Source organism: Solea senegalensis, linkage group LG8 (genome assembly GCF_019176455.1).
Source record: "Solea senegalensis isolate Sse05_10M linkage group LG8, IFAPA_SoseM_1, whole genome shotgun sequence".
Taxonomy (NCBI): Eukaryota; Metazoa; Chordata; class Actinopteri; order Pleuronectiformes; family Soleidae; genus Solea; species Solea senegalensis.
Genome location: NC_058028.1, coordinates 24,124,875 through 24,146,719, shown reverse-complemented (window position 1 = coordinate 24,146,719; position 21,845 = coordinate 24,124,875). Strand labels below are relative to the sequence as shown.

Below are 21,845 nucleotides of genomic sequence, written 5' to 3'. Positions count from 1 at the left end.
AGAAGAAGAAAAGAAGAGGAGGAGAAACACAGGAAGGAGAGGGCGGGATTAGAAACAGAAGCGTGGTCTTGAACTTTGTTGATGGCACATGTAGGACCTCTCAGTTGGACACATTTCCCTCTCATATATTTATCACTTTAGGTATGATTTATTGTTCTGTTTTAATTTTCTTGTGTGTTTTCTGATTAGGAAGGCCACATGACAAGCTTGTTCTCTCTCAATATAATAAAAGATCCATGTATCTGTAATCAGCTTCCTATGTATGCGACAGGAAATGACACAGGAATGAATTTGCAAAAACTGCCCAAGTGTCCGCAGCTGTGTGGCGTTACGAGCACTATGTCGCACTTGTGTTTCCACCTTGCCTCCATCAGTCATGCTGCAAAATGCATCACTTCCTGCGTGCAGCAAAGGAGTGTCACCGGGCGACATGATATTCAAACACAACTGATGTGGTCTAATCTACATGAGAAAACGTTAACGTTAGCGTTATTTATCACAAAATGTGATAACCTGAATTGATGCAGCCTGTGGCCAAGTGGAAAGGGAACTTGACTTGTAACCAGAAAGTTGCCGGTTCAAATCCCCACCTGGCCAAAAAGGGCTGGGCAGCCCACTGCTCCTAATTCTAGGATGGGTCAAAAATGCAGAGGAATACTTTCCCTAAGGGGATTAATAAAAAAACTAACTTTAAATAAGCTGTTTCATATACGCCACATTAGCATTATATGTTACTGATATTCAAAAAGAAAAAAATCTAAACATTTCAGGGTTTCCAGACTTCGATAGAACAGGTTTTCTTTTAGAATTGGTGCTTAATATGGGATCCACTGCAATTAGTGGCATAAGCCCAATTGAAACACTGTTCACTGAGTAGTCCTGTTTTGGATTGAGTGAATGAAATGATGCTGGCTGCGTGCTTCAGTTTCCTAATGGTCTCCCTCCATAAAGGATGCATTCATTTCTAACATCATAAGAGCATCTGAGAAGCAACAGCTGCTTGTGTTCTTCAACTGAAGGGAGCATCACAGTGTTCTCACAAACACTTCCATGAGAATGAAGTGTGAGTACGTTCATTGTCTCTCTGATTGTATATGGAAAGAGCACACTACTCTATACATTGGTATTTTTGACTTGGATGTGCCATCTTCTTTTGTTCAGCCATAGAAGGATCTGCAGCTTAGGGCACTGTATTACACCTTTTCCATTTAAAGGGGTCTATGTCATGTATTCTGACATGATACTTTACAGACCACTATAACAGTTTTCCTTTTGGTGATGAAAGGGCACCCGTTAGGGCACTTCATCCCAGACTGTCACATGTAGAGGCACTCTAAAGGCCACTTCATCCTGTTTTACCCACAGCTAAGACAGCCATTAAAGAACTTTCGTGTGTTTTCTCCTTTGTGTGGGTACCTCAGAGGGTATTTTATCAAGTTTACTCCACTGTGGAGGCACTAAGAAGAGCACTTTTGCATACTGTGTTGCACTGGATGGGGTGGTTGCCCCCCTTGACTCCCCCTGAGTGTACAAGTGATTTGAGGTGCTTTTAACAACAGTGTTGGCAATAGTCTCTGCTGCACTGTGCACAAATATTTCTGCTCAGGATCACTGAGCCCAGTTGTCTTGGTCTGGTGGTTTTTGCTGATATCGTCACAATATATAGTAGTCACAGCAACATAGAGATATTTGCAAACACTCAAACCAAAATGATCACAATATTGTTTTGTTTAAGAGAAACATAATAAAAGTTTGCATGTATATATATATATATATATATATATATACATATAACATACTGATACATTACTCAGACAATATGGGCTTCAAATCTTTAACCTCAGATTTACTGGTCTTTTTCACTCAAGAGCATTTATATCATTTTCTGACATTTATCATAATCATTTTCAATATAAAGTCATTTTAAAATGTTTTATCTTGATTATTGTTTTGACCCAATCACACAGCTAGAGTACAGTGTGGTTGTAATAATAATAATAATAATAATAACAATAATGATAATAATAATAATAATAATAATAACAATAACAACAATAATAATAATACATTAATAATTACAATAATAATAATAATAATAATAACAGTACACAGCGTTCGATCGTGCAGACATGATGACGCAGAGCGTACTCACCTTCCATGACCTCTGCAGACTTGTGGACTTGTGGACAAATCTGTGGCACAGTCCACCACAGAGACTTGTATTTATTTTCCTTTAAGTCACATGGATATAAGAATAAGAATAATCATGGTAGTTTCAGGGAAATATGGTGGCCTTCACATACCAGAAATTGTCATTGCTTTTGGTTTGCATTTTAAGTTTCTGCTTTGAAATACAAAATACAAGCTCCAGCTGGTTTGACCTTCCGTGCTATTGTAGAAACACGGTGGACCTTGTCTAAAGTAAAAGGTATAAAATGCCTTTTTGTGTGAGGCTTCACAAATGAAACCATTTTTTATTTTAAAGCAAGTACACAAACATACTTATGGATCGCATATTCAATTTCTGCCATCGTTCCTAAATATCACACTGGACAATGGACCTTTTAAGTTGTATGTTCAAGTGCAACTGTTAACAACTCACTCCTATGTGCTCATATAGTTTCAGTTCATCCAGTCCGCCCATCAGACCATACTGCTCCACTTGGCTAACGTATTGTTCAACCTGTGGGAACCAGCTTCCTTTATGAAGAAAACTAAGGAGAGAGAGTGAGAGAGCGAGAGAGAGAGAGAGAGAGAGAGAGAGAGCGAGAGAGAGAGAGAGAGAGAGAGAGAGAGTGAGAGAGCGCGCACAGTAGAGAGAGCCTCATTCTCCCACTTTCCATAGACATAATGGTCCTCTTAGACCGAGAGAGCAATGAAAGACAGTGGGAGGAAGTTGCATGCTCTTCACACTTCACTGGTCCACAACTCCCCTTCTATCCCTCCCTTCCTCGTCCTTCTCTTCTTCTTCTTCTTCTTCTCCTGCTTCCTCCTCTTCTTCTTCTTCTCCTACCTTTTTCCCTTCCCCTCCAGCACACACATTTTTCTTAATGGATTCTTTTGAAATGGGACGAGAGAGAGAACTAGATCAAAGGAGGCCAATTGCCACACACAGTCTTGGATCTGTATGTGTATACACACACACACACACACACACACACACACACACACACACACACACACACACACACACACACACACCTTTCATTTATTTCCAACTCCCAAATGCAAGATAACCTTTACAATTTAGAGAATACAACAATTACACAGTTGCCTCAATTGTATTAGTGAAAAGATATTTTTGAATAGTGTACCTAAGACACTCTCTCTCTCTCTCTCTCTCCCTCTCTCTCTCGCCACAACTCTTTAAAGATGCTGAAAAAAACATTGCTGTTTAGAGAGACTGCAACACATCATGAAATGGCTAAGAATTTTCTGAAAGTGAATATATAATTTGGTTTGTGGTGGAGGGCGCTACTGTAAAATATGAACAATGCATTGTGCATTGTTCATATTTTACACCACCACTCGTCTCCACATCTGCTAATTGTGGCCTTGCACCTTTAGAAACACCATCTGCTACCTTACCGCAGTACCTCAGTCACTGTGTAGCACCTCTGCTTGTTAGAGTCCACGTGGGCCACAGATACAGAACATATATACTGTACTGGATTTATGTGAATTCTGACCTTCTGACTGTGTTAAGAAAGAATTAATTATTGTGTCACCCAGTGGAGCAAAGCTGGACCAATTCTCCTCTAATGTTTGTATACTGGGATAAAGACAATAGACTTAAGCCTGTATGGAAACATACTGACTGTCTGTATATATAAATATACATACATATATATATATATATATATATATATATGTCTTTTGTTGAATCACAACATACACAAAATGGACAAAAGTAATTCAGGTGTTTCAGTCCGGCTTTATCTCCAATGAAGGACAATTTTATTCTTCCAACAGTTTGAGGAAGATCCTTTTTTTATTCCAACATGATTGTGTAAGAACTATAAAGACATGGTTTGACGAGCCTGGTGTGGAAGAACTTGACTGGCCCACTTTTGGGATGAACTGGAACAGCGATTGTGAACCAGGTCTTCCCGTCCAGCATCAGTGTCTGACTCAAATATGTCTTGACAGTCCCTGTTGGTGTAACGGTCAGGCTTCCCAATACTTTTGTTCATATAGTCTAGTTTGAGTTGGGCACCCAGGCTCCAACTTCCTCTCTCTTTCATGTATGATTACATAGAGATCAGATGGAGTGATGGTTAAATATCTTCACCCCCTGTTGGAGTCTGCAGGTGGAGGGTGGTGGTGCTGCTTGTGGCGGGGCTGAAACAACAGTGACAACAAAGGTGTGTCACACACTGTATAATTAAATGTTTTATCTCAGAGTTGAGAGCTGTTTAGTGAGCATTTGTGTGGTTTCTTCCACTTAGTCAGGAGCAACAATGAGTTTATAATTATCTGACTATGTATTGCAATAATTATCAGTGGTGACTTATTTATTTATTTTTTTTCATTCTAAAAAAACTGGGCAGGAAATGTGACGCATCATTGCCTGCAGCCTGAATCCCATCCACGGGCATGCGATTCCTACGCGTCGAGGAGGAATGTGGTACTTGGCTGAATGTTCCATTGTAGCCCAATGGAAGTGGCTGAAGTGCTGTAGTTTGAAGGCATTTGTGCATCAACTGTGATGCAAATAAAAGGTACAAAAGTGACCTAATTGTAAAGACCACAAAAGAAAACACATCACAGGAAGAAACAGGTGAATCAGCATTGAGTGATTATGAACTGGCACTCAAACATTTGACTTAAATCAAGTACCGAGCTGGTGCCAATCCCAGCTGACATCGGAGTCAGTTAGGTACCATCCAGTCCGCCAGTCCATCACAAGGAGACAAACAATCATTTACGCTCACTGTCAATTCAGAAAACCCATGCACACACAGGAAGAACATGCAAACTCCCTCCGTGAACCCGAGTCTTGTTGCTGCAAAGCTAAGTGTGTGCTAACGTGTGATTTTTTTTTTTCAAACTGATTTTGTTTTAATTTCCAATGTATTTACTTGCTTCTGTAAAGCTCTATGAATTGCCTTGTGTAAGAATGGCGTTATACAAATAAACTTGCTTTGCCTAACCACTTCACCAACCATGTGGCCGACACGGACAAGGACGTGCCTCTGAATAAATCATTGACAGCCTCCAGTCCTGACCAGCCATCTCTCCTACCCCCGTGTATGTAATTATTCAATCATTAGCAGACACAACTTAAAGTTTAAGTAAAACAAGATTTTTTTTAAGTGCTCTTTTGTGTTTTGTATGTCACTGTTTTAACTCCACTGCAAATTATTGGATTAAAATTGAAATGAAAGACCAAACTTCCTGCATTTTAATACACTTCCAAAATGCAGACTCAGAAAATTCCTTGGATTTACTTGCGTCATATTAATGGACTATATCTATAGTAGATTCTGACTTCAATGTAACCTCAAGTCCAAATGTGTGTGAATCCAATGTTTGGATTGAACTTCCAAAGTCATTAAAGTTGTTATATATATGTAGAGCAGCTTCTAATGATGAATCTAGTGGAGCTATTCAAGGATCGGCCCGTAGTGACAGACAGAACTAACAGATTTCACAAATACACCCTGTCACGTGCATGAAATCACAATGACACACTTGATGTTATAGTCAGTTAATATTCAAAATTCTTCAAAGCCTCAACAACCTTCCAAGATGAAGAACTAAGAGGAAATGCTTCAGCTTATTTTCCACACTATTTTTACTTGGAAACACTATTGACTTAGTGATTATACTGTATAAAAAGCATGTTCCCATGCAACCACATAAAACAGTGTGATGGTGTTTTAACTGCTTCTGGTGCTTTTGGCTGAAATGGGGAAATGAGAGTGATGATAACTATTTCCTGGACATGAATGAGGTTAGATTTAGGGAAAGTGAGTAACTTGTGGGACGGTTTGGATACAGAAAGCACTTGGTTACTGCTCAGACAAGATGTTTTCATGACATCCTCCCATCGTAAGCATATATAGAGTTAAAATCCATTGTGTTGCAGTGTTAAGGGTTTAAACACGTGGGATACCAAAACCTTTGGTCTTGTGTCTGCTGCTTGGCGGACATTATTACTCTTATTATAACACATACCTTTGTGATACTTCAAAAACATTTCAAATCTGAAAGAAAGGACATTCTTTATGAAAAATGCCATTTAGTTGTGAAGGAATGTCATTTTTGTGATACAGGGTTGGTTTGTAACGTGCTCTCTGAGTGAGAACAGCTATTATAGATATTGATTCAAATTAACTGCCTCAGAGTGAATATCAAGGTGGACATTTCACTCTCATATTCACTCTTTCCTCACTGAAATACGTACTGCAAGAGTCAAATCATGGATTTAATCCATAACAATAAATTTCTTGACACTTTTGAGGCAATCGAGCACTTTTAGTTTGACTTCTTCGCTCCTCGACTCACAGTTTAAGCCACTTGTCTCGCTCGTGTTGAATTGCTGCTTTCTCCCTGAGCCTCCTTCATGTTTCCTCTCCTCGCAGCTAAATAAGTGGTTTTTTTTATTAACTTTTAATAAATTGCACTTTTAACAACACGGCACAGGTAAAATGAGATAAAAAAAAAACGGCTAACAGATCAAAAACTGAATATGTTGCATTCAAAAATGAACATTGATTCATCCTCAAGAACAAATTACATTTAAAAACCACATTTCTATCACCCTGGAGCCTGATTAGAGTTTGCTATTATGTCAAGTCATGTGACAAATGAACCATTATCACCATTGTTCAAAAACAGGCATAAAGCAATTTACATCTATCAACCACAACATTAAAAAACAATAACTCGTTAAAAGTTATGGCATATCTATTTATTTTTGACTTACTTAAACTATAAATATGTGGAGAATAACTGTAAACCGAGTTTAAAATCACATTATTGATCATTCAGACAAATAGGACATGGACATTCACTGATGAGCCATAGCATTAAAGCCAGTTATGGGTTTTAATGAGGCCGACTGGTGTGAAATTAAAATGCTCTGGACAGAATGGCATTGTTTTTTGGACAGTGTTATGTAAATGAGCTTGTATACAGAAGTACGCCTGTATAACGAGAAGGTAAATACGGAGTGTGGAGCAGGTGAGTCGGGCTCATGAATAGATAAACAAACGTTGACAAATACTGTGCAAGAAATGTTTCTATGCTTAAATTCAAGTATTTTTCACTTCACCATTTTTTTTGTTTGTTGCAGTCATCTTCTCTATGCATTTCATTTTTTGCGAAGCTCTTAACCCGAATCCTCCTGCTAATCCCGAATAAAATTCAATGGTCTATCATGAAAGGTGGTCATTAACGGTCTCCTGCTAAGCAGAGATGAATCAGGACTGTGTATTAACAGGGATTGAATGTAAACTCATTTTTAATCCATTATGATGGTATATGCATGTTGACATGTGCTGTTTGTGGTGATCAGAAACACACACAGGAAGTGAAGAAGGAGCTTGTCTTAATGATGCGAAAGATACAGGAGCACTTTTCTTTTATCTAAACTTGAGCCTGTTCTTAAAATAAAATGTGTACAAAAAGAAGGTAGATGCTATTGAGGAGCAGAAAAGCAACTGCTCCAATTTTCTTTTCTTTTTTTTTTATCTTTGAACTCCACTTGCACTTGCAGAAACTAGTGTTATACAACCCTCTGGAAAGTTAGAATACACCTTACAAAACAATGGCACACGTCAAACACATTCGTCATTCGCAGAGGCTAAAAAAACAGAGGAAATGGTGTTACTTTGCAGGAAGAGCTCAGCCATCTACATATGCTGACAAACAGCAAACCCTGAGCTTTGCTGGTGTATCTGGAGGAAGTCATTTGGAAGAAACATGGCTCCCCAGAATAAATAGCCTGTACAGGGCATGTGTACTGACAGATTAAACCATCTTTGAAGTCTGCCATACATCAGTTGAAAACTCCCTTCCCCTGCTCTTTAAGCTAATAAGCTTAAATCTTCCTGCAGCTTTGGCTGCTGGAAGATTAAAAAAAAAGAGAGGAAAGAGAAAAAAAAAAACATTTAATCCCAGCTTTGATGATACATTATGTGCTGCTGGAAAGAACACTCAAAGTTCCCCCTGAAACTCAAAAGTGACATGGACCCTATCAGGCTTTTCTGGATGAGGAACCAGCAGAAGGAGCTTCCACATGACAATAGCATCGGCAGCTGGAGGGCGGGGGGGGTGATGCAGGTGGAGGAAAGGTGGTGGTGGTGGTGGTGGTCTTGGTGGTAGTGGTGGGGGGCAGGGCAATCGTTTTCTGAGTAATCACATAGATTTCTGCCCAGCCTCAACTCCTCAATTGTGTCAGCGGCAAACGACACCCAAACCACATGTACACACCAAACATGACCCTTCTTTTTGCATGTGAAGCACTCGGCAGCTCAGTGTGCTCAGATTCAACTCTGAGAAGTGTGGGGGCTGAGGTCGTGGAGGGAAGAGAAGGGGAGAGAAAGAAAAGGGTGAGGGAAAGAAAACGAAGGATCACAGAGCAAGGATCGGAGAGGGGAGTTGCAAAAGGGTGAGAAGACAGAGAGAGAGAGAGAGAGAGCAGGAGAGGGGAGGGGGAGGCGAGGTAGGGGAAGGCCACAGGGTTCAGATTTGACTGTCATTTTCCAGCATGGAGAGAGACCGAAAGGGGAAAACTATGTAGTGCAAAGATCTGCTTTCAGGTTTCTATGACAACAGCAGACTATTATTCTCAACCTTCATTTATTATGAAGGGATCAGGCTTGAATGAGGGAGGAAGAGAAGGAGAATGGACGGACAGAGAAGTCGGGTCTCCTGTTTACCTCAGCCTGCAGGCAGCGATCTGTCACCTAATGTAATTAAGTAAAAACATGTAACATGAAAATATACTATTTTTCTAAGAAGAAGATGAAGAATCGTGATCGATTCAGAGCTGTGAAAGGTGTACCACAACACTGGACTGCTTTCAATTTGAAATCAAATATTTATTGCATCACGAAAGGACACTCAACGTGTAAATCAGAATAAACATTATACAATACATGGTCCATATAGTCCTTCTTTTTCATGTAAATATCAGCCCTTGTGTAAATGCCACTTATAATTCTATATGTACTGTGTAGAATGTTTAAAAAGTCTAAATTCTGAGGAAGAACAAACTGGATAGAGGAATGTGGAGGAGATGGGAGGGGACAATGTATGAGCCATAAGATATGAGGAAGTGGGTGGTGTTTGAGTCGAGGTGGAAATATCTCTCTCTTGTTTTCCATCACTCCTTTCCCTTCCAGTCTATCTCTCTCCACTCCTCCCTTCTGCCCAGCTCCCCAGTGTTTGGGTACAGATCCAGCTCCAGGTGCCCCCCTCCTCCATGCCCAGTACACAGAGCTGAGGAATGGGGTCTTCATGCCATGCACTACCTTCGGGTCATTGAGTTTGTTCTGGCAGGGCCAGCAGCAGTGAATGGGCGTCAGAGCACTTTCATTACAGTGGAAGCTGGCTGAAATGAAAGCTGTATTTAATGTCCAGAAGAGAGCATGCAACTGCTTGAGAGCCACAGAGGGAGCGAGAGAAAGGGAAGAAAGAAAGACATGTTTTTAGTTATTAGATTTTGAGAGGCTGAGGAGGAACGGCGTGTTTTATTGTGATGTAAAGAAACAAGGCCGGGTTCACGCTGGACATTCGAAGCTAAGCTTTTTATTTAGGCAAGCGTTGACTGATGAGAGCAGCCGCACTGCCACTGGGAAATAAAAGTCTCATCTATTCTTTACTCAAGCTGCATGTATATGTAAATATGCAGTGAAAGTTATCTGTCTCGATCACATACGTCCCAACTGTAGTGAAAGCACTTCTAGTTTAGTATTAAGCCGTGTTTGCATCATGGTACAGTACGGTACAGTTTGACATGGTGAAACCCTGCGTCAGGCTTGCATTTCATTACATTACATGTCATTTAGCAGACACTTTTATCCAAAGCGACTTACAAGGGAATCAAGTACAATTAGCCAGGGGTGGAATCGAACTTGCGACCATGATGTCTTTGGTACACAAGGTAGGGTCTTAACCACTGAGCCACTCCACCCCTGGCTAATTGCTAATTTCGACTGAGAACACTACCTTTACTTGGTAGGTGGGGTGTGCCCCGTGCCCCATGGACGTTCCATTCATTGGAAACACAGCTTTAGTCTGGAAAGAGTCAGAACAATGATCTGGATGACAAACGGTCATGGTTGAAAATGAATCAACCTTCTGGCGTCTCACCACTTCTGTGGAGCAAGTTTCTTAAAATGAAAGCAGCTGCTGAATTGACAGACAGCCGCCATGCTAGATGTCACTTCTCTGTCGTCACTGTGTTAAGCCGACGTCTTGTGCGCCAGCGGTTTGTGATTGGTTCCCTTTTTTTTTTCTTCTTTTTTTTTTCTTATAGAAGATAAAACACAGACGTGTCTGCAGAGTGAAATCAAAACGCTGGCAGATGTTGGCAGGATTCACCCAGGTGTGCAGAACGCAGCACATCAGCGCGGCAGCAGTCACACCCTGCACAAAGATTGTGTGGCTCAGACGTGGCTCAAACGCATCAAGAGTACGGTAATAACATGTGAAATAATGCAAAATTACATTTTAAAGCATGTCACTATAATGACTGTGTTCCCCATGGCTAACATATAAAGATATAAGGAGCACTATTTCTGGAGCAGTCACGGTTCAGCTGTCTAAGAATGATGACTGGCTGATAAGTCAGTGCGTTTACATGCAATTTAAAAGTCCAATTTTTAGACAATAATTCAGTTTTCTTAATGTCATGTAAACATGTTACTTAAATCAGGCTAGTCTTAGTTGGACTAACAAACCTGGATAATGCGATTCATAGTCCAATACACTTGGTCTTTGACCCGTGAGTAGAAGTAGACGACGCATAAACTCCGTGTCAACTAATGTTGTTGGAAAATCCTACAGTGGAGGCCGACACAGCCAAGGATGCACATCCAGGATCTAGGATGTCAAGAGGGACATGGCAGTAGACTGAGGAACCAGCAGTGAGCCAGTGGAGCTCATTGTCTCTGCAAGGCTTTAGTGTGAAGTGGAAACACACACAAGGTAATGATGTGGTTAGAGTTAATGACCGAGATCGTGATAAATAACCTTTTTGGACTGAGCTGGTGTGGTAGTCTGAAAGTGGACAAGGCTTAAAGGTCTCGGGTTTTGTTTCAGACTCAGACATTTTGACTCAATCTTTGTCTTGGATCCAATTATAGAGGATCCTGTATTTTAAAGCTTTTAAATATAAATAGGCATCTGTTGGCTTCAAACCGTTGTCAAACAAATTCCCACAAATGGTGATTAAGCCCATCAGCTCCACACGACGCTATCAATGTTTAAACGACAGAAGTTCTTTTCTGGAGCTTTAAATCGAGACCTGTCAAGATCACAACTGATTTATTTGTGTGAATCCTTAACTGGAAATCTTCAGATGTCACTGATAACTTCAAAGGGCATCGTTACGTCCATGGAGACAACACACTGAGGAGAAGCTGTGGGAGAAATGACTGTTGAGAACTTTGCTTCCCTCCATAAACCTCAAATAATTCATTTTCATGACAGCATTTAATGGACAACACAAAACAGACACACTACATACTGTCATACTTACTGTGATATGAGAGAGAGAGTACACATTTGATTTAGTTTTAGTCTAACCCTCATCATTTTTAGTCATATTTCAGTCTTCTGAGATGTTTTAATTTTAGTCTAGTTTTTATATTTATCTATTTTAGTCGACTAAAATAGATAAATATAAAAAAATCTAATGAGTATTTTTTTAAACGTGCAAATACAATATTTCTTATTGTTGCATGTTTGTTTAAATTTGAAGACAGTGAAACATTACGCACATTATTAGTTATTATCTTCTTGTTATTGTTATTTAAAAATCCAAAATTAGCACGGCATTATAACCAGATGCAAAACAAGAGTCCAATAAGAGTCCAGATCAGGTCATCAAACCTTTAAAATGGTTTTACAGGAAAAGAAAATACAGATTTAGATGTGAAAATAATAATAAAAAAAACCATTTCAACAGCAAGAGATGATGATGAACAAGAGAATATTGTTTGATTTTATAGGCCTTTTATGTTAAGTACAATTAAAACAAAGCTCAGTGTTACACAGTATAATTAAAGCCAGAGGCTGAGGGCATAATTAGAAATGTAGGAATGCTTGAAAATCACATCAGTAGAAATTGATTAAGATCCGTTATCCTGATGTCTTCATTGGTTTCTGGAAATATAATAATAGTAAAACTGTGAAACATTTTTGTGACAATGCAAATCCAATAGTATAAGTCATTTCTAAGTGTAACATTGTATTATTGATATTTATTATTTACACAATTATTGAAATATATTTTTAAACTTAACCTTACATTTATAGGCCTTAACAAAGCTTAGACGAGTCAGGATCAGTGGATTGGTTTGGAGTCAAAATGCTTTGAGACACAAAAGCTGGGGACACAAAGACATTTCTCAGAGGACAAAAAAACTAAACAAGTAAAGAAAAGTTTGAACCCCAGGTTCAAAAATGACCAAACGAATAAATTAATACTTTTGCATGTGAAGTCCTTAGAAACGCAAAGGGTTTAATCAACAAAATCTATTTTTTGAATATTAAAAAAAAGGTTTGATGTTTGAATGACAACATGAAATGTATAAGCTTTCATGTATAACACACTGGCTCAAAAATAACGCCAACAACAGCCAAATCTATTTAATGGTTCTACTCATTTAAACAACCCGTGCAGATGTATTAGCTTTGTGCTTTGTGCGGAAATCAATTGCCATCTAAATGCTGCTCTTTAATGAATGAAATAAAACAATTACCATCTCAAAATGTTGAGTGTGTAATCTCAATGATGAGATTCAAAAATAGACCCAAACATTTAACATTAAATAGGATTTGAAGGTGGAAAATGATATAAATAATATTCCTCATGTCCTCATCTGCCTCCCTCTGTCTCGCTCTCTCTCTCTCTCTCTCTCGCTCTCTCTCTCCCTCTTTCCCCAATTGCTGTCCTCAGATGCCTTTTGGCCTACTTTTAGCTGCAGAGCGCTCCAAAGTGTGTGAGCCAAATTTCAGCATGGATTTACAGGCAGCGCGGGCGAGAGATGGAGGGATAGAGAGAGTGAGAGAGAGACTCAGCTTTATGCTGTCAAAATGCTCTGCTTTAACATCTTTATTCCAACACCCGCGGGAAACACATCATGAACTACATTTGGAGCCTTTTGTGGTTGATCTAAAAATAAACTGAATATAACACCCATATTTAAAACAAAACGTCAAACATGTACACTACTGCAATACGACCTGTTTAGGTTGTGATTCAGCTTTATTTTCACAGTTCCACAGTGACCACACATAGATAAGTGTTAATGAAGTCATGTTGTAGGTGAGAATGCTGGGAAATCAAACATGCTGAAGTTTAGCTCAGACTCAACTAATGTGGAAAGCCTCTAGATGTATTAATCTATGTCTTCTTTAATCTTTTGTATCCGAGGATGTCCTTGAGCCGTTTGATCTCGATCATAGAATAGTGTACTTGCTTTCAGCTAAACTCAAATAATCCTAAAGAATGCACAAACATTTGTTGGATCTGGATCACCTTGATGTCATTTTAAAACCAAATGAATAGAGTAGATTAATAAGTAGAAGGGTTACATGTGCTTTATGCTTAATGTTAAAAAAAACAGCATATTATTGTTATTATCATTATCATTATTATTACTATTATTATGAGTATATTATTTTAGTTCAAAAACAAAACAAAATAAACCATTTAATTTGTACCACCTTTGACCAAGTTGCTTAAACTCATTTTAACACAATACATTTAATACAGAAAATTTTAATGAACATGTAAACATTTTATTTGATTACACAGTAACATTAACAAACTAACCAGTACACAGAGTGTTTCAGCACCTTTAATAAATTGTATTGGTAAACCCAGTGTGTTAACATATACTTAAATGTCCATTTTAAATAGATTAAATTATTTCCATCCTATTCTTGGTGTATTTCACTTATTATAGTTAAGTTTGACTAACAAATAATAGATGCATAACATGAATTATATTATTAGGTTATGGTAAAACTGAAATCTGAATAAATGAAAAACGTGAATGCAGTTAAAATAAATATGTCTCTATCTATCCATTTTATCATTTCATTTTATTTTATTCGTTAACAGGTACAGTGTACAGCTTTCTGGCTGCCCTGGAATTAGCTATAAGCTAATTTATATATAGCTCCTGTGCAGGAAAACAGAGAGAGATATCTTGGTAAAGAGAATTAACATTTAAATTAAAAGAGAATTTTACATAAAGAAGACATAATTAACAACATGTAAAACATCAATATTAAAAATAACAGGATATCACATAGTTAAAAATCCAACAGCTTTAATCAAAAAAAATCATATTAAGTCATATTATGATAAAAACATTAAGATATATAAGAAACCTCTGCCAAGGTCAGTCTGGTTCTCACAGTTTCAGCATGGATCAAGATCAGGGTTTGGCCCAAGCTACAGCTTCAACATAGACCTACAGTATGTTGATAAGATATTGTTATGTTTTTACATTTTTATTAGAATTATTAATGAAAATGTTCCCTTTCTCACGATGATGACAATTACATACAGACGTCCTGCATTCATGTCCATCCTGTTCTGGATGTTATACGTCTTCAACATGGATATGAGCTCCTTTAAAAAAAGATCACAAGTCAAGCTTTTTCATCTGTAAATGCATTAGCTGTTCTAAACACTCGATTATTATATGCAGCATGTGAAATGTGATATCGGCCTATTATTTTTCACTCCCCTGCACGTAAATGCAGCTCACCTGCAGAGGAGCCACCTCACACTAAAGCCTGCAGAGGTTCCCTCCTGCTGGACTGTTGACAGCACTGTCAGCATGAACACTCAGTCATGGCCGACAGCTGTTGAGAAGGTTGTAACAACATCTGGTTAAAGAGAAACATATTTCATCCTGAATCAAAGAGTGTTGGCGCAAACAACAGGCAACATTTATCTTTTTCAGTCACTGTTATTTTTGTGTTGATGTCCTCCAGAAGTTAATATCCATCAGTGTTTACTTCTTTGCTTTGTGTGCAACCACAAAGTCAAAAAACAAAAAAGATGATGTTTGTCCAGACGAAATTTGAGCTTCGCAAACTATGCTACAAAAGCGTTAACGGTGAATTTCACAACGCAACTAAAATGTTAGCCTGTGCTAAAATATCCTGGAATACTCAAATATTAATAGACTAGAACAAAACATTGTTTAATAGAATTGTATGACGCCTGTGTTGAGCATACTTTGTGCTAATATGTTAACATGTGGTAATATTTCCCAGCATACTAAAATAGTCGACTAGCACATTGTGTTTGCTTGCTTGGGGCAACATTTCCAAGAATATAAAAATAATAGTGAACACATGTTTCGTATAATGCGTAGTTTTAAGCACATTAAGTGCTAAAATGTTAGCATGTAGCAATATTTCCTAGAATACTATTAGCTGACTAGCGCTGCTGAGTATCAAGTACTTTCTCTGCTAAAATGTTAGCCTTGAGCTTTATACTTATGCTAAAGTGGTTAAAAACTATCAACTCTCATTAAGCAGTGTACAGTGTATGTCTACATGTCAAAAAGGCAGTGTTTGCTGGAGCATTAGCATATCATTCAGCCTAATATGACTAATATGCCAAATAGCATACAGCACACTGTTAGCCTGTGTGTTGATCTAAATCAAATCGTCACAGCTACTGGTGTTATGATATTTACAAACACATGTTTTTCATTAACTGTGGATGCCTGTCACATGTATCTGTAGTACAGATGTACGTTTTAGTTGATATGTGTGATAAATGTGTGTGTGTGTGTGTGAGCGAGAGCGGGCAGATGACATGACCACAGTGTGTCGTATCTTTCTCATGTTCTTGGACCATTCTGACATGTCTCAACCTGTTTCATGAAGCTGCAAGTGAGACAAAGACAAAGGTGCTGGAGCAGAATCAGGACACATCTTACATCATAAAGTGCATGAGGAGAGGGGTTAAATGTGCATTTGCTTTTATTTGCTGACAGGGAAAGCATTAATGAATATTTCAATACTTAAAATTAAATGTACATTTGCATAACTAATTCATTATTTACAGTGTTTATGCAGGTAATTACCATGACACACATTAATTAATCATGTAAGTGGGAATAATGCATAGTTGTGGCATTGTTTAACAAATAAACATATAAAATGCTTACATCCATTTATGTGAGCATACTCACTTCTGAGGCGCTGCTTGTCAGCTGTCTTTTTGGATGCCTGTATTTCTGTCCATTTACTGCTTAATGTATATTGTTAGCAGAGGAGAGGTTGTAAAACGTCTTGGCAGTTGTGCAGAAACACACGTCATGCCAAGGAATTAATCTTGTTGAAACAGATTTAAGCTCTTAAAAAGGCATAAAAGATACCTCCAAAGATAAAATGCAAAACACGTCAGACAGCAAAATCTCACCATTCATTTAGAGCCTCTATTAATAAGCACGACTGTGGAAAGAAGTGATAATCATGTGAAATGACAGCAGCAGGACTTTATTTAGATACAACTGTCTCACACTGCACTCACTGTTCGTCTCCCATATCACCGCCACGTTTATCATGAGATATTGGGAAACTGTCATAAATAATCTTTCCTGTTCTTAAAGCACACAAAAAAATCAGTATTTATTAGACATGGTTGTGTTTGATGAGTTTATTTCAGAGTTCCAGTTCCAGTCACATCACAGAGGTTTTACTTAACATTATCTCAAATATAAAACGTACTGTATGAACAAGACTTTACAAAGTATAAACTTTACAGACCGCACATGAAATTCACTGTGACTGAGCTGAACAGTATGTTGTCACTTTAGATGGAATGACACACTAGATGCACGAAACAAAGTTGACAAATAATAATAATAATAATAACATTTGAAACATTCACAGGTCAGACAGACGTAAAATACGAGACACGGGAGCTGAACATAAAGTAAGCAAAGACTGTTGTGAGAGGAAGATGGTGGTGATTTTCCTGACCTTAGGTTATAGACAGGTCACAACAGGGCATGGATAAATGACCACCTATAATACAAAGCACAAAAGCAAATTAGTATGGCTATGTATTTGTTTGTTTGATTTTAATCAGATATCATCCACATCACATAATGAACATAGTGATTTTGTAAGACAGACAAATGCTTAACAAATTATCATTCAATGAGTGGGAGGAGGATTTAATCAAATGTGCAAGTATAAAAATAATAAACTACAAAAAAAAACTTTATTAACCAAGTATGACTGGACACACAACGACACTGACCTGGGAGTCCTGGATTGTACGTTGATAGAAATATAACAGCAGACATAAAAAAACAACAGGATGCTAACAAAGAAACATGTGGCTATACAGAAACTACAAAATAAGGTTAGCAATAATAAATAACTACTTCATTTAATTGAATAGAATTGAACAAGAAGCAGCACATTGGGGAAACTTAATGAGAATTAGATTATCATAACTGGCTAATTATTATTGTTCAGTGATCAGATACGTTTCATGCAGTAAACTACCTGTAGACTATTGTTGATTGTTAAATTGATAGTTTTCTCTATTAATCCAACAAATATTTTGTCATAAAATGTTTAGAAAAAAGCTATAATAAGATAAGATATAACTATATTTTCCATTTTCTTCATCTGACCAGCACTCTTAAATCCATAGTTATGCAGTTTACAGCTGCAGCATCAAGTGTTTGGCATTTTCCTTTAATAAAAATAAGTGTTGCAGCTCTAAACCAGAGACCAGTTTGTCATGAAAAAGTAAATTCCACAAAGATTATTATTTATCTTCCCACAAAAGAAACATTCAAACATCTTGCCATCTCAGTTTAAAAGGACACAAACTGGCACAACTTCCAGGCTGTTCAGGCAAATAAATAACAACAATAATAATAATAATAATAATAATAATAATAATGATAAAAAAAAGAAAATCCAAAATGGTAAAGGCAGCCAACAGGATTAAACCATTCCTTTAAATGCCCAAAACACTGCAGCTATTGGATGAGGCAGCAAAGTGTTATGTTGATTCATCAGGGGATTTCCAGTCTGTCTTTACAACAGTGATACTGAGGCCCGCTGAGGAAGAGGAGTGGACAGGCTCTGCCTTGGCCTCCAGTCATCAATACCTGGCTCTCTGGTTGATAAAGACAAAGAACAGCTTTGTGTGTGTCTGTGCATGTGCGTGTGTGTGTTGCGCCTGCTGACACATTGTCGGTGACATTAGTCTCTCTCAGATTAATGAGGTTAGTGTGTAGTCTGGTTAATCTGCTGGTGTGATGTGCCTGCGCAAAAAGTCCTTTAAACTGGCTTGAGCCAGCGTAAGGAAGGACAGATACACAAGCACACACGGTGTTCTCGTTCGCCACACCAGCACATTTGAAACCGCTCAGACTGCACACGAAACAGCACAGACTTTGGCAGCTAATACACAGACTAAGAAGAAAAAACAAGTAAATATGATGAAAGTACAGGAGCTGCCCCAAATTCTAAATCTGGTAAAGTCGGCCAAGCTACAGTACTGAGAAATGCCTCAGCAATTTCAGCTATGCGGTGAGTAAATAGGCCACAGGTGTGCAACTATTCTAAAAATGACCTCCTCGGCTTTCCTCGACCATACGTAGTGGCTTGTAGCCAGCGTGGGAGGGGGCACAGGCAGTGCTGCAACGCCATCTTCACCGACAGATTGGAAGAAAGGCGTAGTAAACCCCTCTGCAGTGTTCAGCACTGCTACACACACAGCTACTGCTGGAAGAGCACACACACACACACACACATACCCTGACCTGCTCTGATTACTGATGCAAGTGTTTATCTCGCCTGCAGCTGAGAGCAGGCTGTACATTGAAGGGAGTGGCAGAAAAGAAAAGCTGCAGAATGCTTGGTGAAACCAGTCCTGCTGCAGTCTGTCACTCTCTCACTACATTGCATTTCAAAATGTACCGATTGATCTTTTTGATCGATAATTCAACTTCTACTTTGAGCCAACATTGCTACCATTGTCCTGACGTGGTTTGGGGCGTAACCGTGCTCCAAGTCAATACATTTACAGCACCTTTGCCTTCACCTGAACTGCCCTGGTGACCACACTCATCCTCTGCATGCTCACTGCACCTAACGCAGTCTTTCTTAACAAAGGTTCATCCACTAAACAGCTGCCTGCCAGAATATTCAGATTAAACCCATGAACCAGGAAAGGCCAATATTTCAAACCACAAAAGCAGTTTTTACTGACTGTCGTGTTAAAAGCAGCTGCACAAATCCGAATCAAAGACGGAAACATTTCCAACCACGTTTTGGTCAAATACGTTTGAAATGTTAGATCCGCTCAGAGTAACGCTCACAGGTTCTCCAGATACAAACTGCATCATCTGTACTTTGTCAAGAGGACAGTGAACGGCCCATATTCTTTTAATGCAAAGAGAAGAAGAAAATAAATTCAGACTGGTCGCTCTTTCTCGCTCTGTGTGTGTGTGTCTGTCTGTCTGTCTGTCTATCCTCCACGTCTGCCTCTGCCATGGGGACACAGTGTACAGACAGTGCGCAGAGCAGCCAAACAATGGAGAGCAAGCCTGCAGCCCTTTTTGAGCTCACCGGCTAGACACTGAGTTGCTCCAGGTCAGTGTTTGTTCACCAAGTTGAACAAATAAAAACAGAAAAAATTTGAGGCAGAAAGATATGTAGAAAAAGAGTGAGTAAGAGACAGCGAGCGAGGGCTCGAGCTCATAGTGGCATTACATAAGGGAATTGCAAAAGCAGCAGCTTACCAGTGAAAAAAGGGAGAGGGGCTTTGGGGGCGCAGTTCAAGCTTAAATCCATTTAAATTCATTAACAGCTGGATGGATAAAAAACAAACTTTAGGGTCGTACGTCCTCTCCAGCGTCCGTCATTTCAGTGAGGGAAGGAGCATTTTCAGCATAAAGGTCAAACATTGAAATAAAGAAAAAATCACACAAATATATATGAGAACACTGACGGAGACATCAGCAATAATCTTGATTAAATAAAAACAGAGAGAAGCAGTTTTATATGGAAGCAAAGCACATACACAGATCTCAGGCAATTACCCTTTAATATACAACATACTGTAAGAAATCATATAATAAAGAACATTTCAATCCAGCTGAAAGGCCATTAACATGATTAAAGTTTATCACCTAAATCTTCAATATGCAAGAGATTAGTGTCCATTTAAATTAAACTAAACATCCACAAGTGATGAATTATCACATTGCGCCCCATTAAAATCAAATCTCGGCCACTAAATATCGATGAATCTCGCTGTCAGAGCTGTAGCTGCTAAAAAATGACTGCAAATGGCTCTCAGGAGAGCGACGGCCTCCTCGGGCCAAAGTGCAACATGCATGGGAGGATGACATGGCAAACTATCACTGCAACAAGCAGTCGTAGGCGAAAAGAACATCGCGGCTCAGCCAACATGGACGCTTGTCCTAAGGAGCCACCATGTGCAGCTCTGAATAACAATTTGGTCGGTTGTAGTAGCAAAGTCAGCGAGTGGGATTTCTTGTTACTACTGATGACAAAGTGTGCCCTTGCTCTGGCTGCGGCTCTGTCGCGACGCAGTCACAGACGCACCTTCGGTTATGAATCACGGGGCCCACAGCCATGTCACACAGTGGCACAAAGCCACTGCAGGTTATTCTCAGTGGACTCCACTTACCACCACCTTCAGGTTTGTGTCAGCACGCGTGACTGAGCATTAACGTCGCCGAGGGTTCACTGAGGTCAAGCACATAATGTACAGAGCTGTCAACGTCACGCTCAACATTACACTGTGCTGCTCTCAAGCCATAAAGGTGCACACACACACACACACACACACACATGTGTTGGTTGAAACATCACACCAACAGATGCTTCTTTATTGAACTGTGTCCACTGGCGTGTGAAGACTTTATGCTATCACCGCTGCATTAGCATTACCTCCCATGAGCCACTTGTGCTAACCACCTGTTTCTTCACCAGCTAACAAGCAGTTAGAATTCCCACTCGCTACCAGCCAGCCAAATGATTAGCATCGATGCTTAAAACTGCAGGTATTTGGCACTTAGCCCAGATGACCTTAACTCCACCGATGTGTGAAGTCATTTAAACGCAGCATTTAGGGTCTTAGCCTCCATTTGGATCAAAATGCTATGTTAGCATGAGGCTACAAAAAGTGATTTCTATATGGTAAGATGGACAACATCACATTAAAGCTGAACAGTCCTGTCCTGACATATAAGTTATCATCATAGACTAATAATATTAATGGTCACTACAGTCTGGCCTCCATTGCCAAAGGTTGACAGCTTCCTTAAGTCTCCCGCCCGAGATTTTACCACAGACCAGGCCGACTGTAGTTTCTGCTTAATCCACATTCCATCATGTGCACAATGCAGCAGTGATATACAAGAAAGGCCCAGGTGACATGCAGCCACAGCAGCGTGTGAGCCACACATAAAACACAGTGAACGCCTTAGCTCACTGCGCCATGGCCTTCCTCCTCTGATCGCCATTGTTCGAATCAGGAACGTGCGGCAGACAGTGCTGGCCATGCATCCCTCCCAGCTCCCGAGAGCCTAACCCGTGGACATGAAGGCACAACGTCACAAGTTAGGGTCTCA

At 39.2% G+C, this 21,845-nt stretch overlaps 1 long non-coding RNA gene across 1 annotated transcript; it reads right to left on the bottom strand.

The window, feature by feature from the left end:
- Positions 1-14,502: 14,502 nt before the first annotated feature.
- LOC122773234 lies at positions 14,503-21,544 on the bottom strand. The gene is made up of 2 exons (XR_006360869.1): positions 14,961-21,544; positions 14,503-14,821 (listed from the first exon to the last, which is right to left on the bottom strand). It is a non-coding gene; the product is annotated as an uncharacterized LOC122773234 (long non-coding RNA).
- Positions 21,545-21,845: the final 301 nt, after the last annotated feature.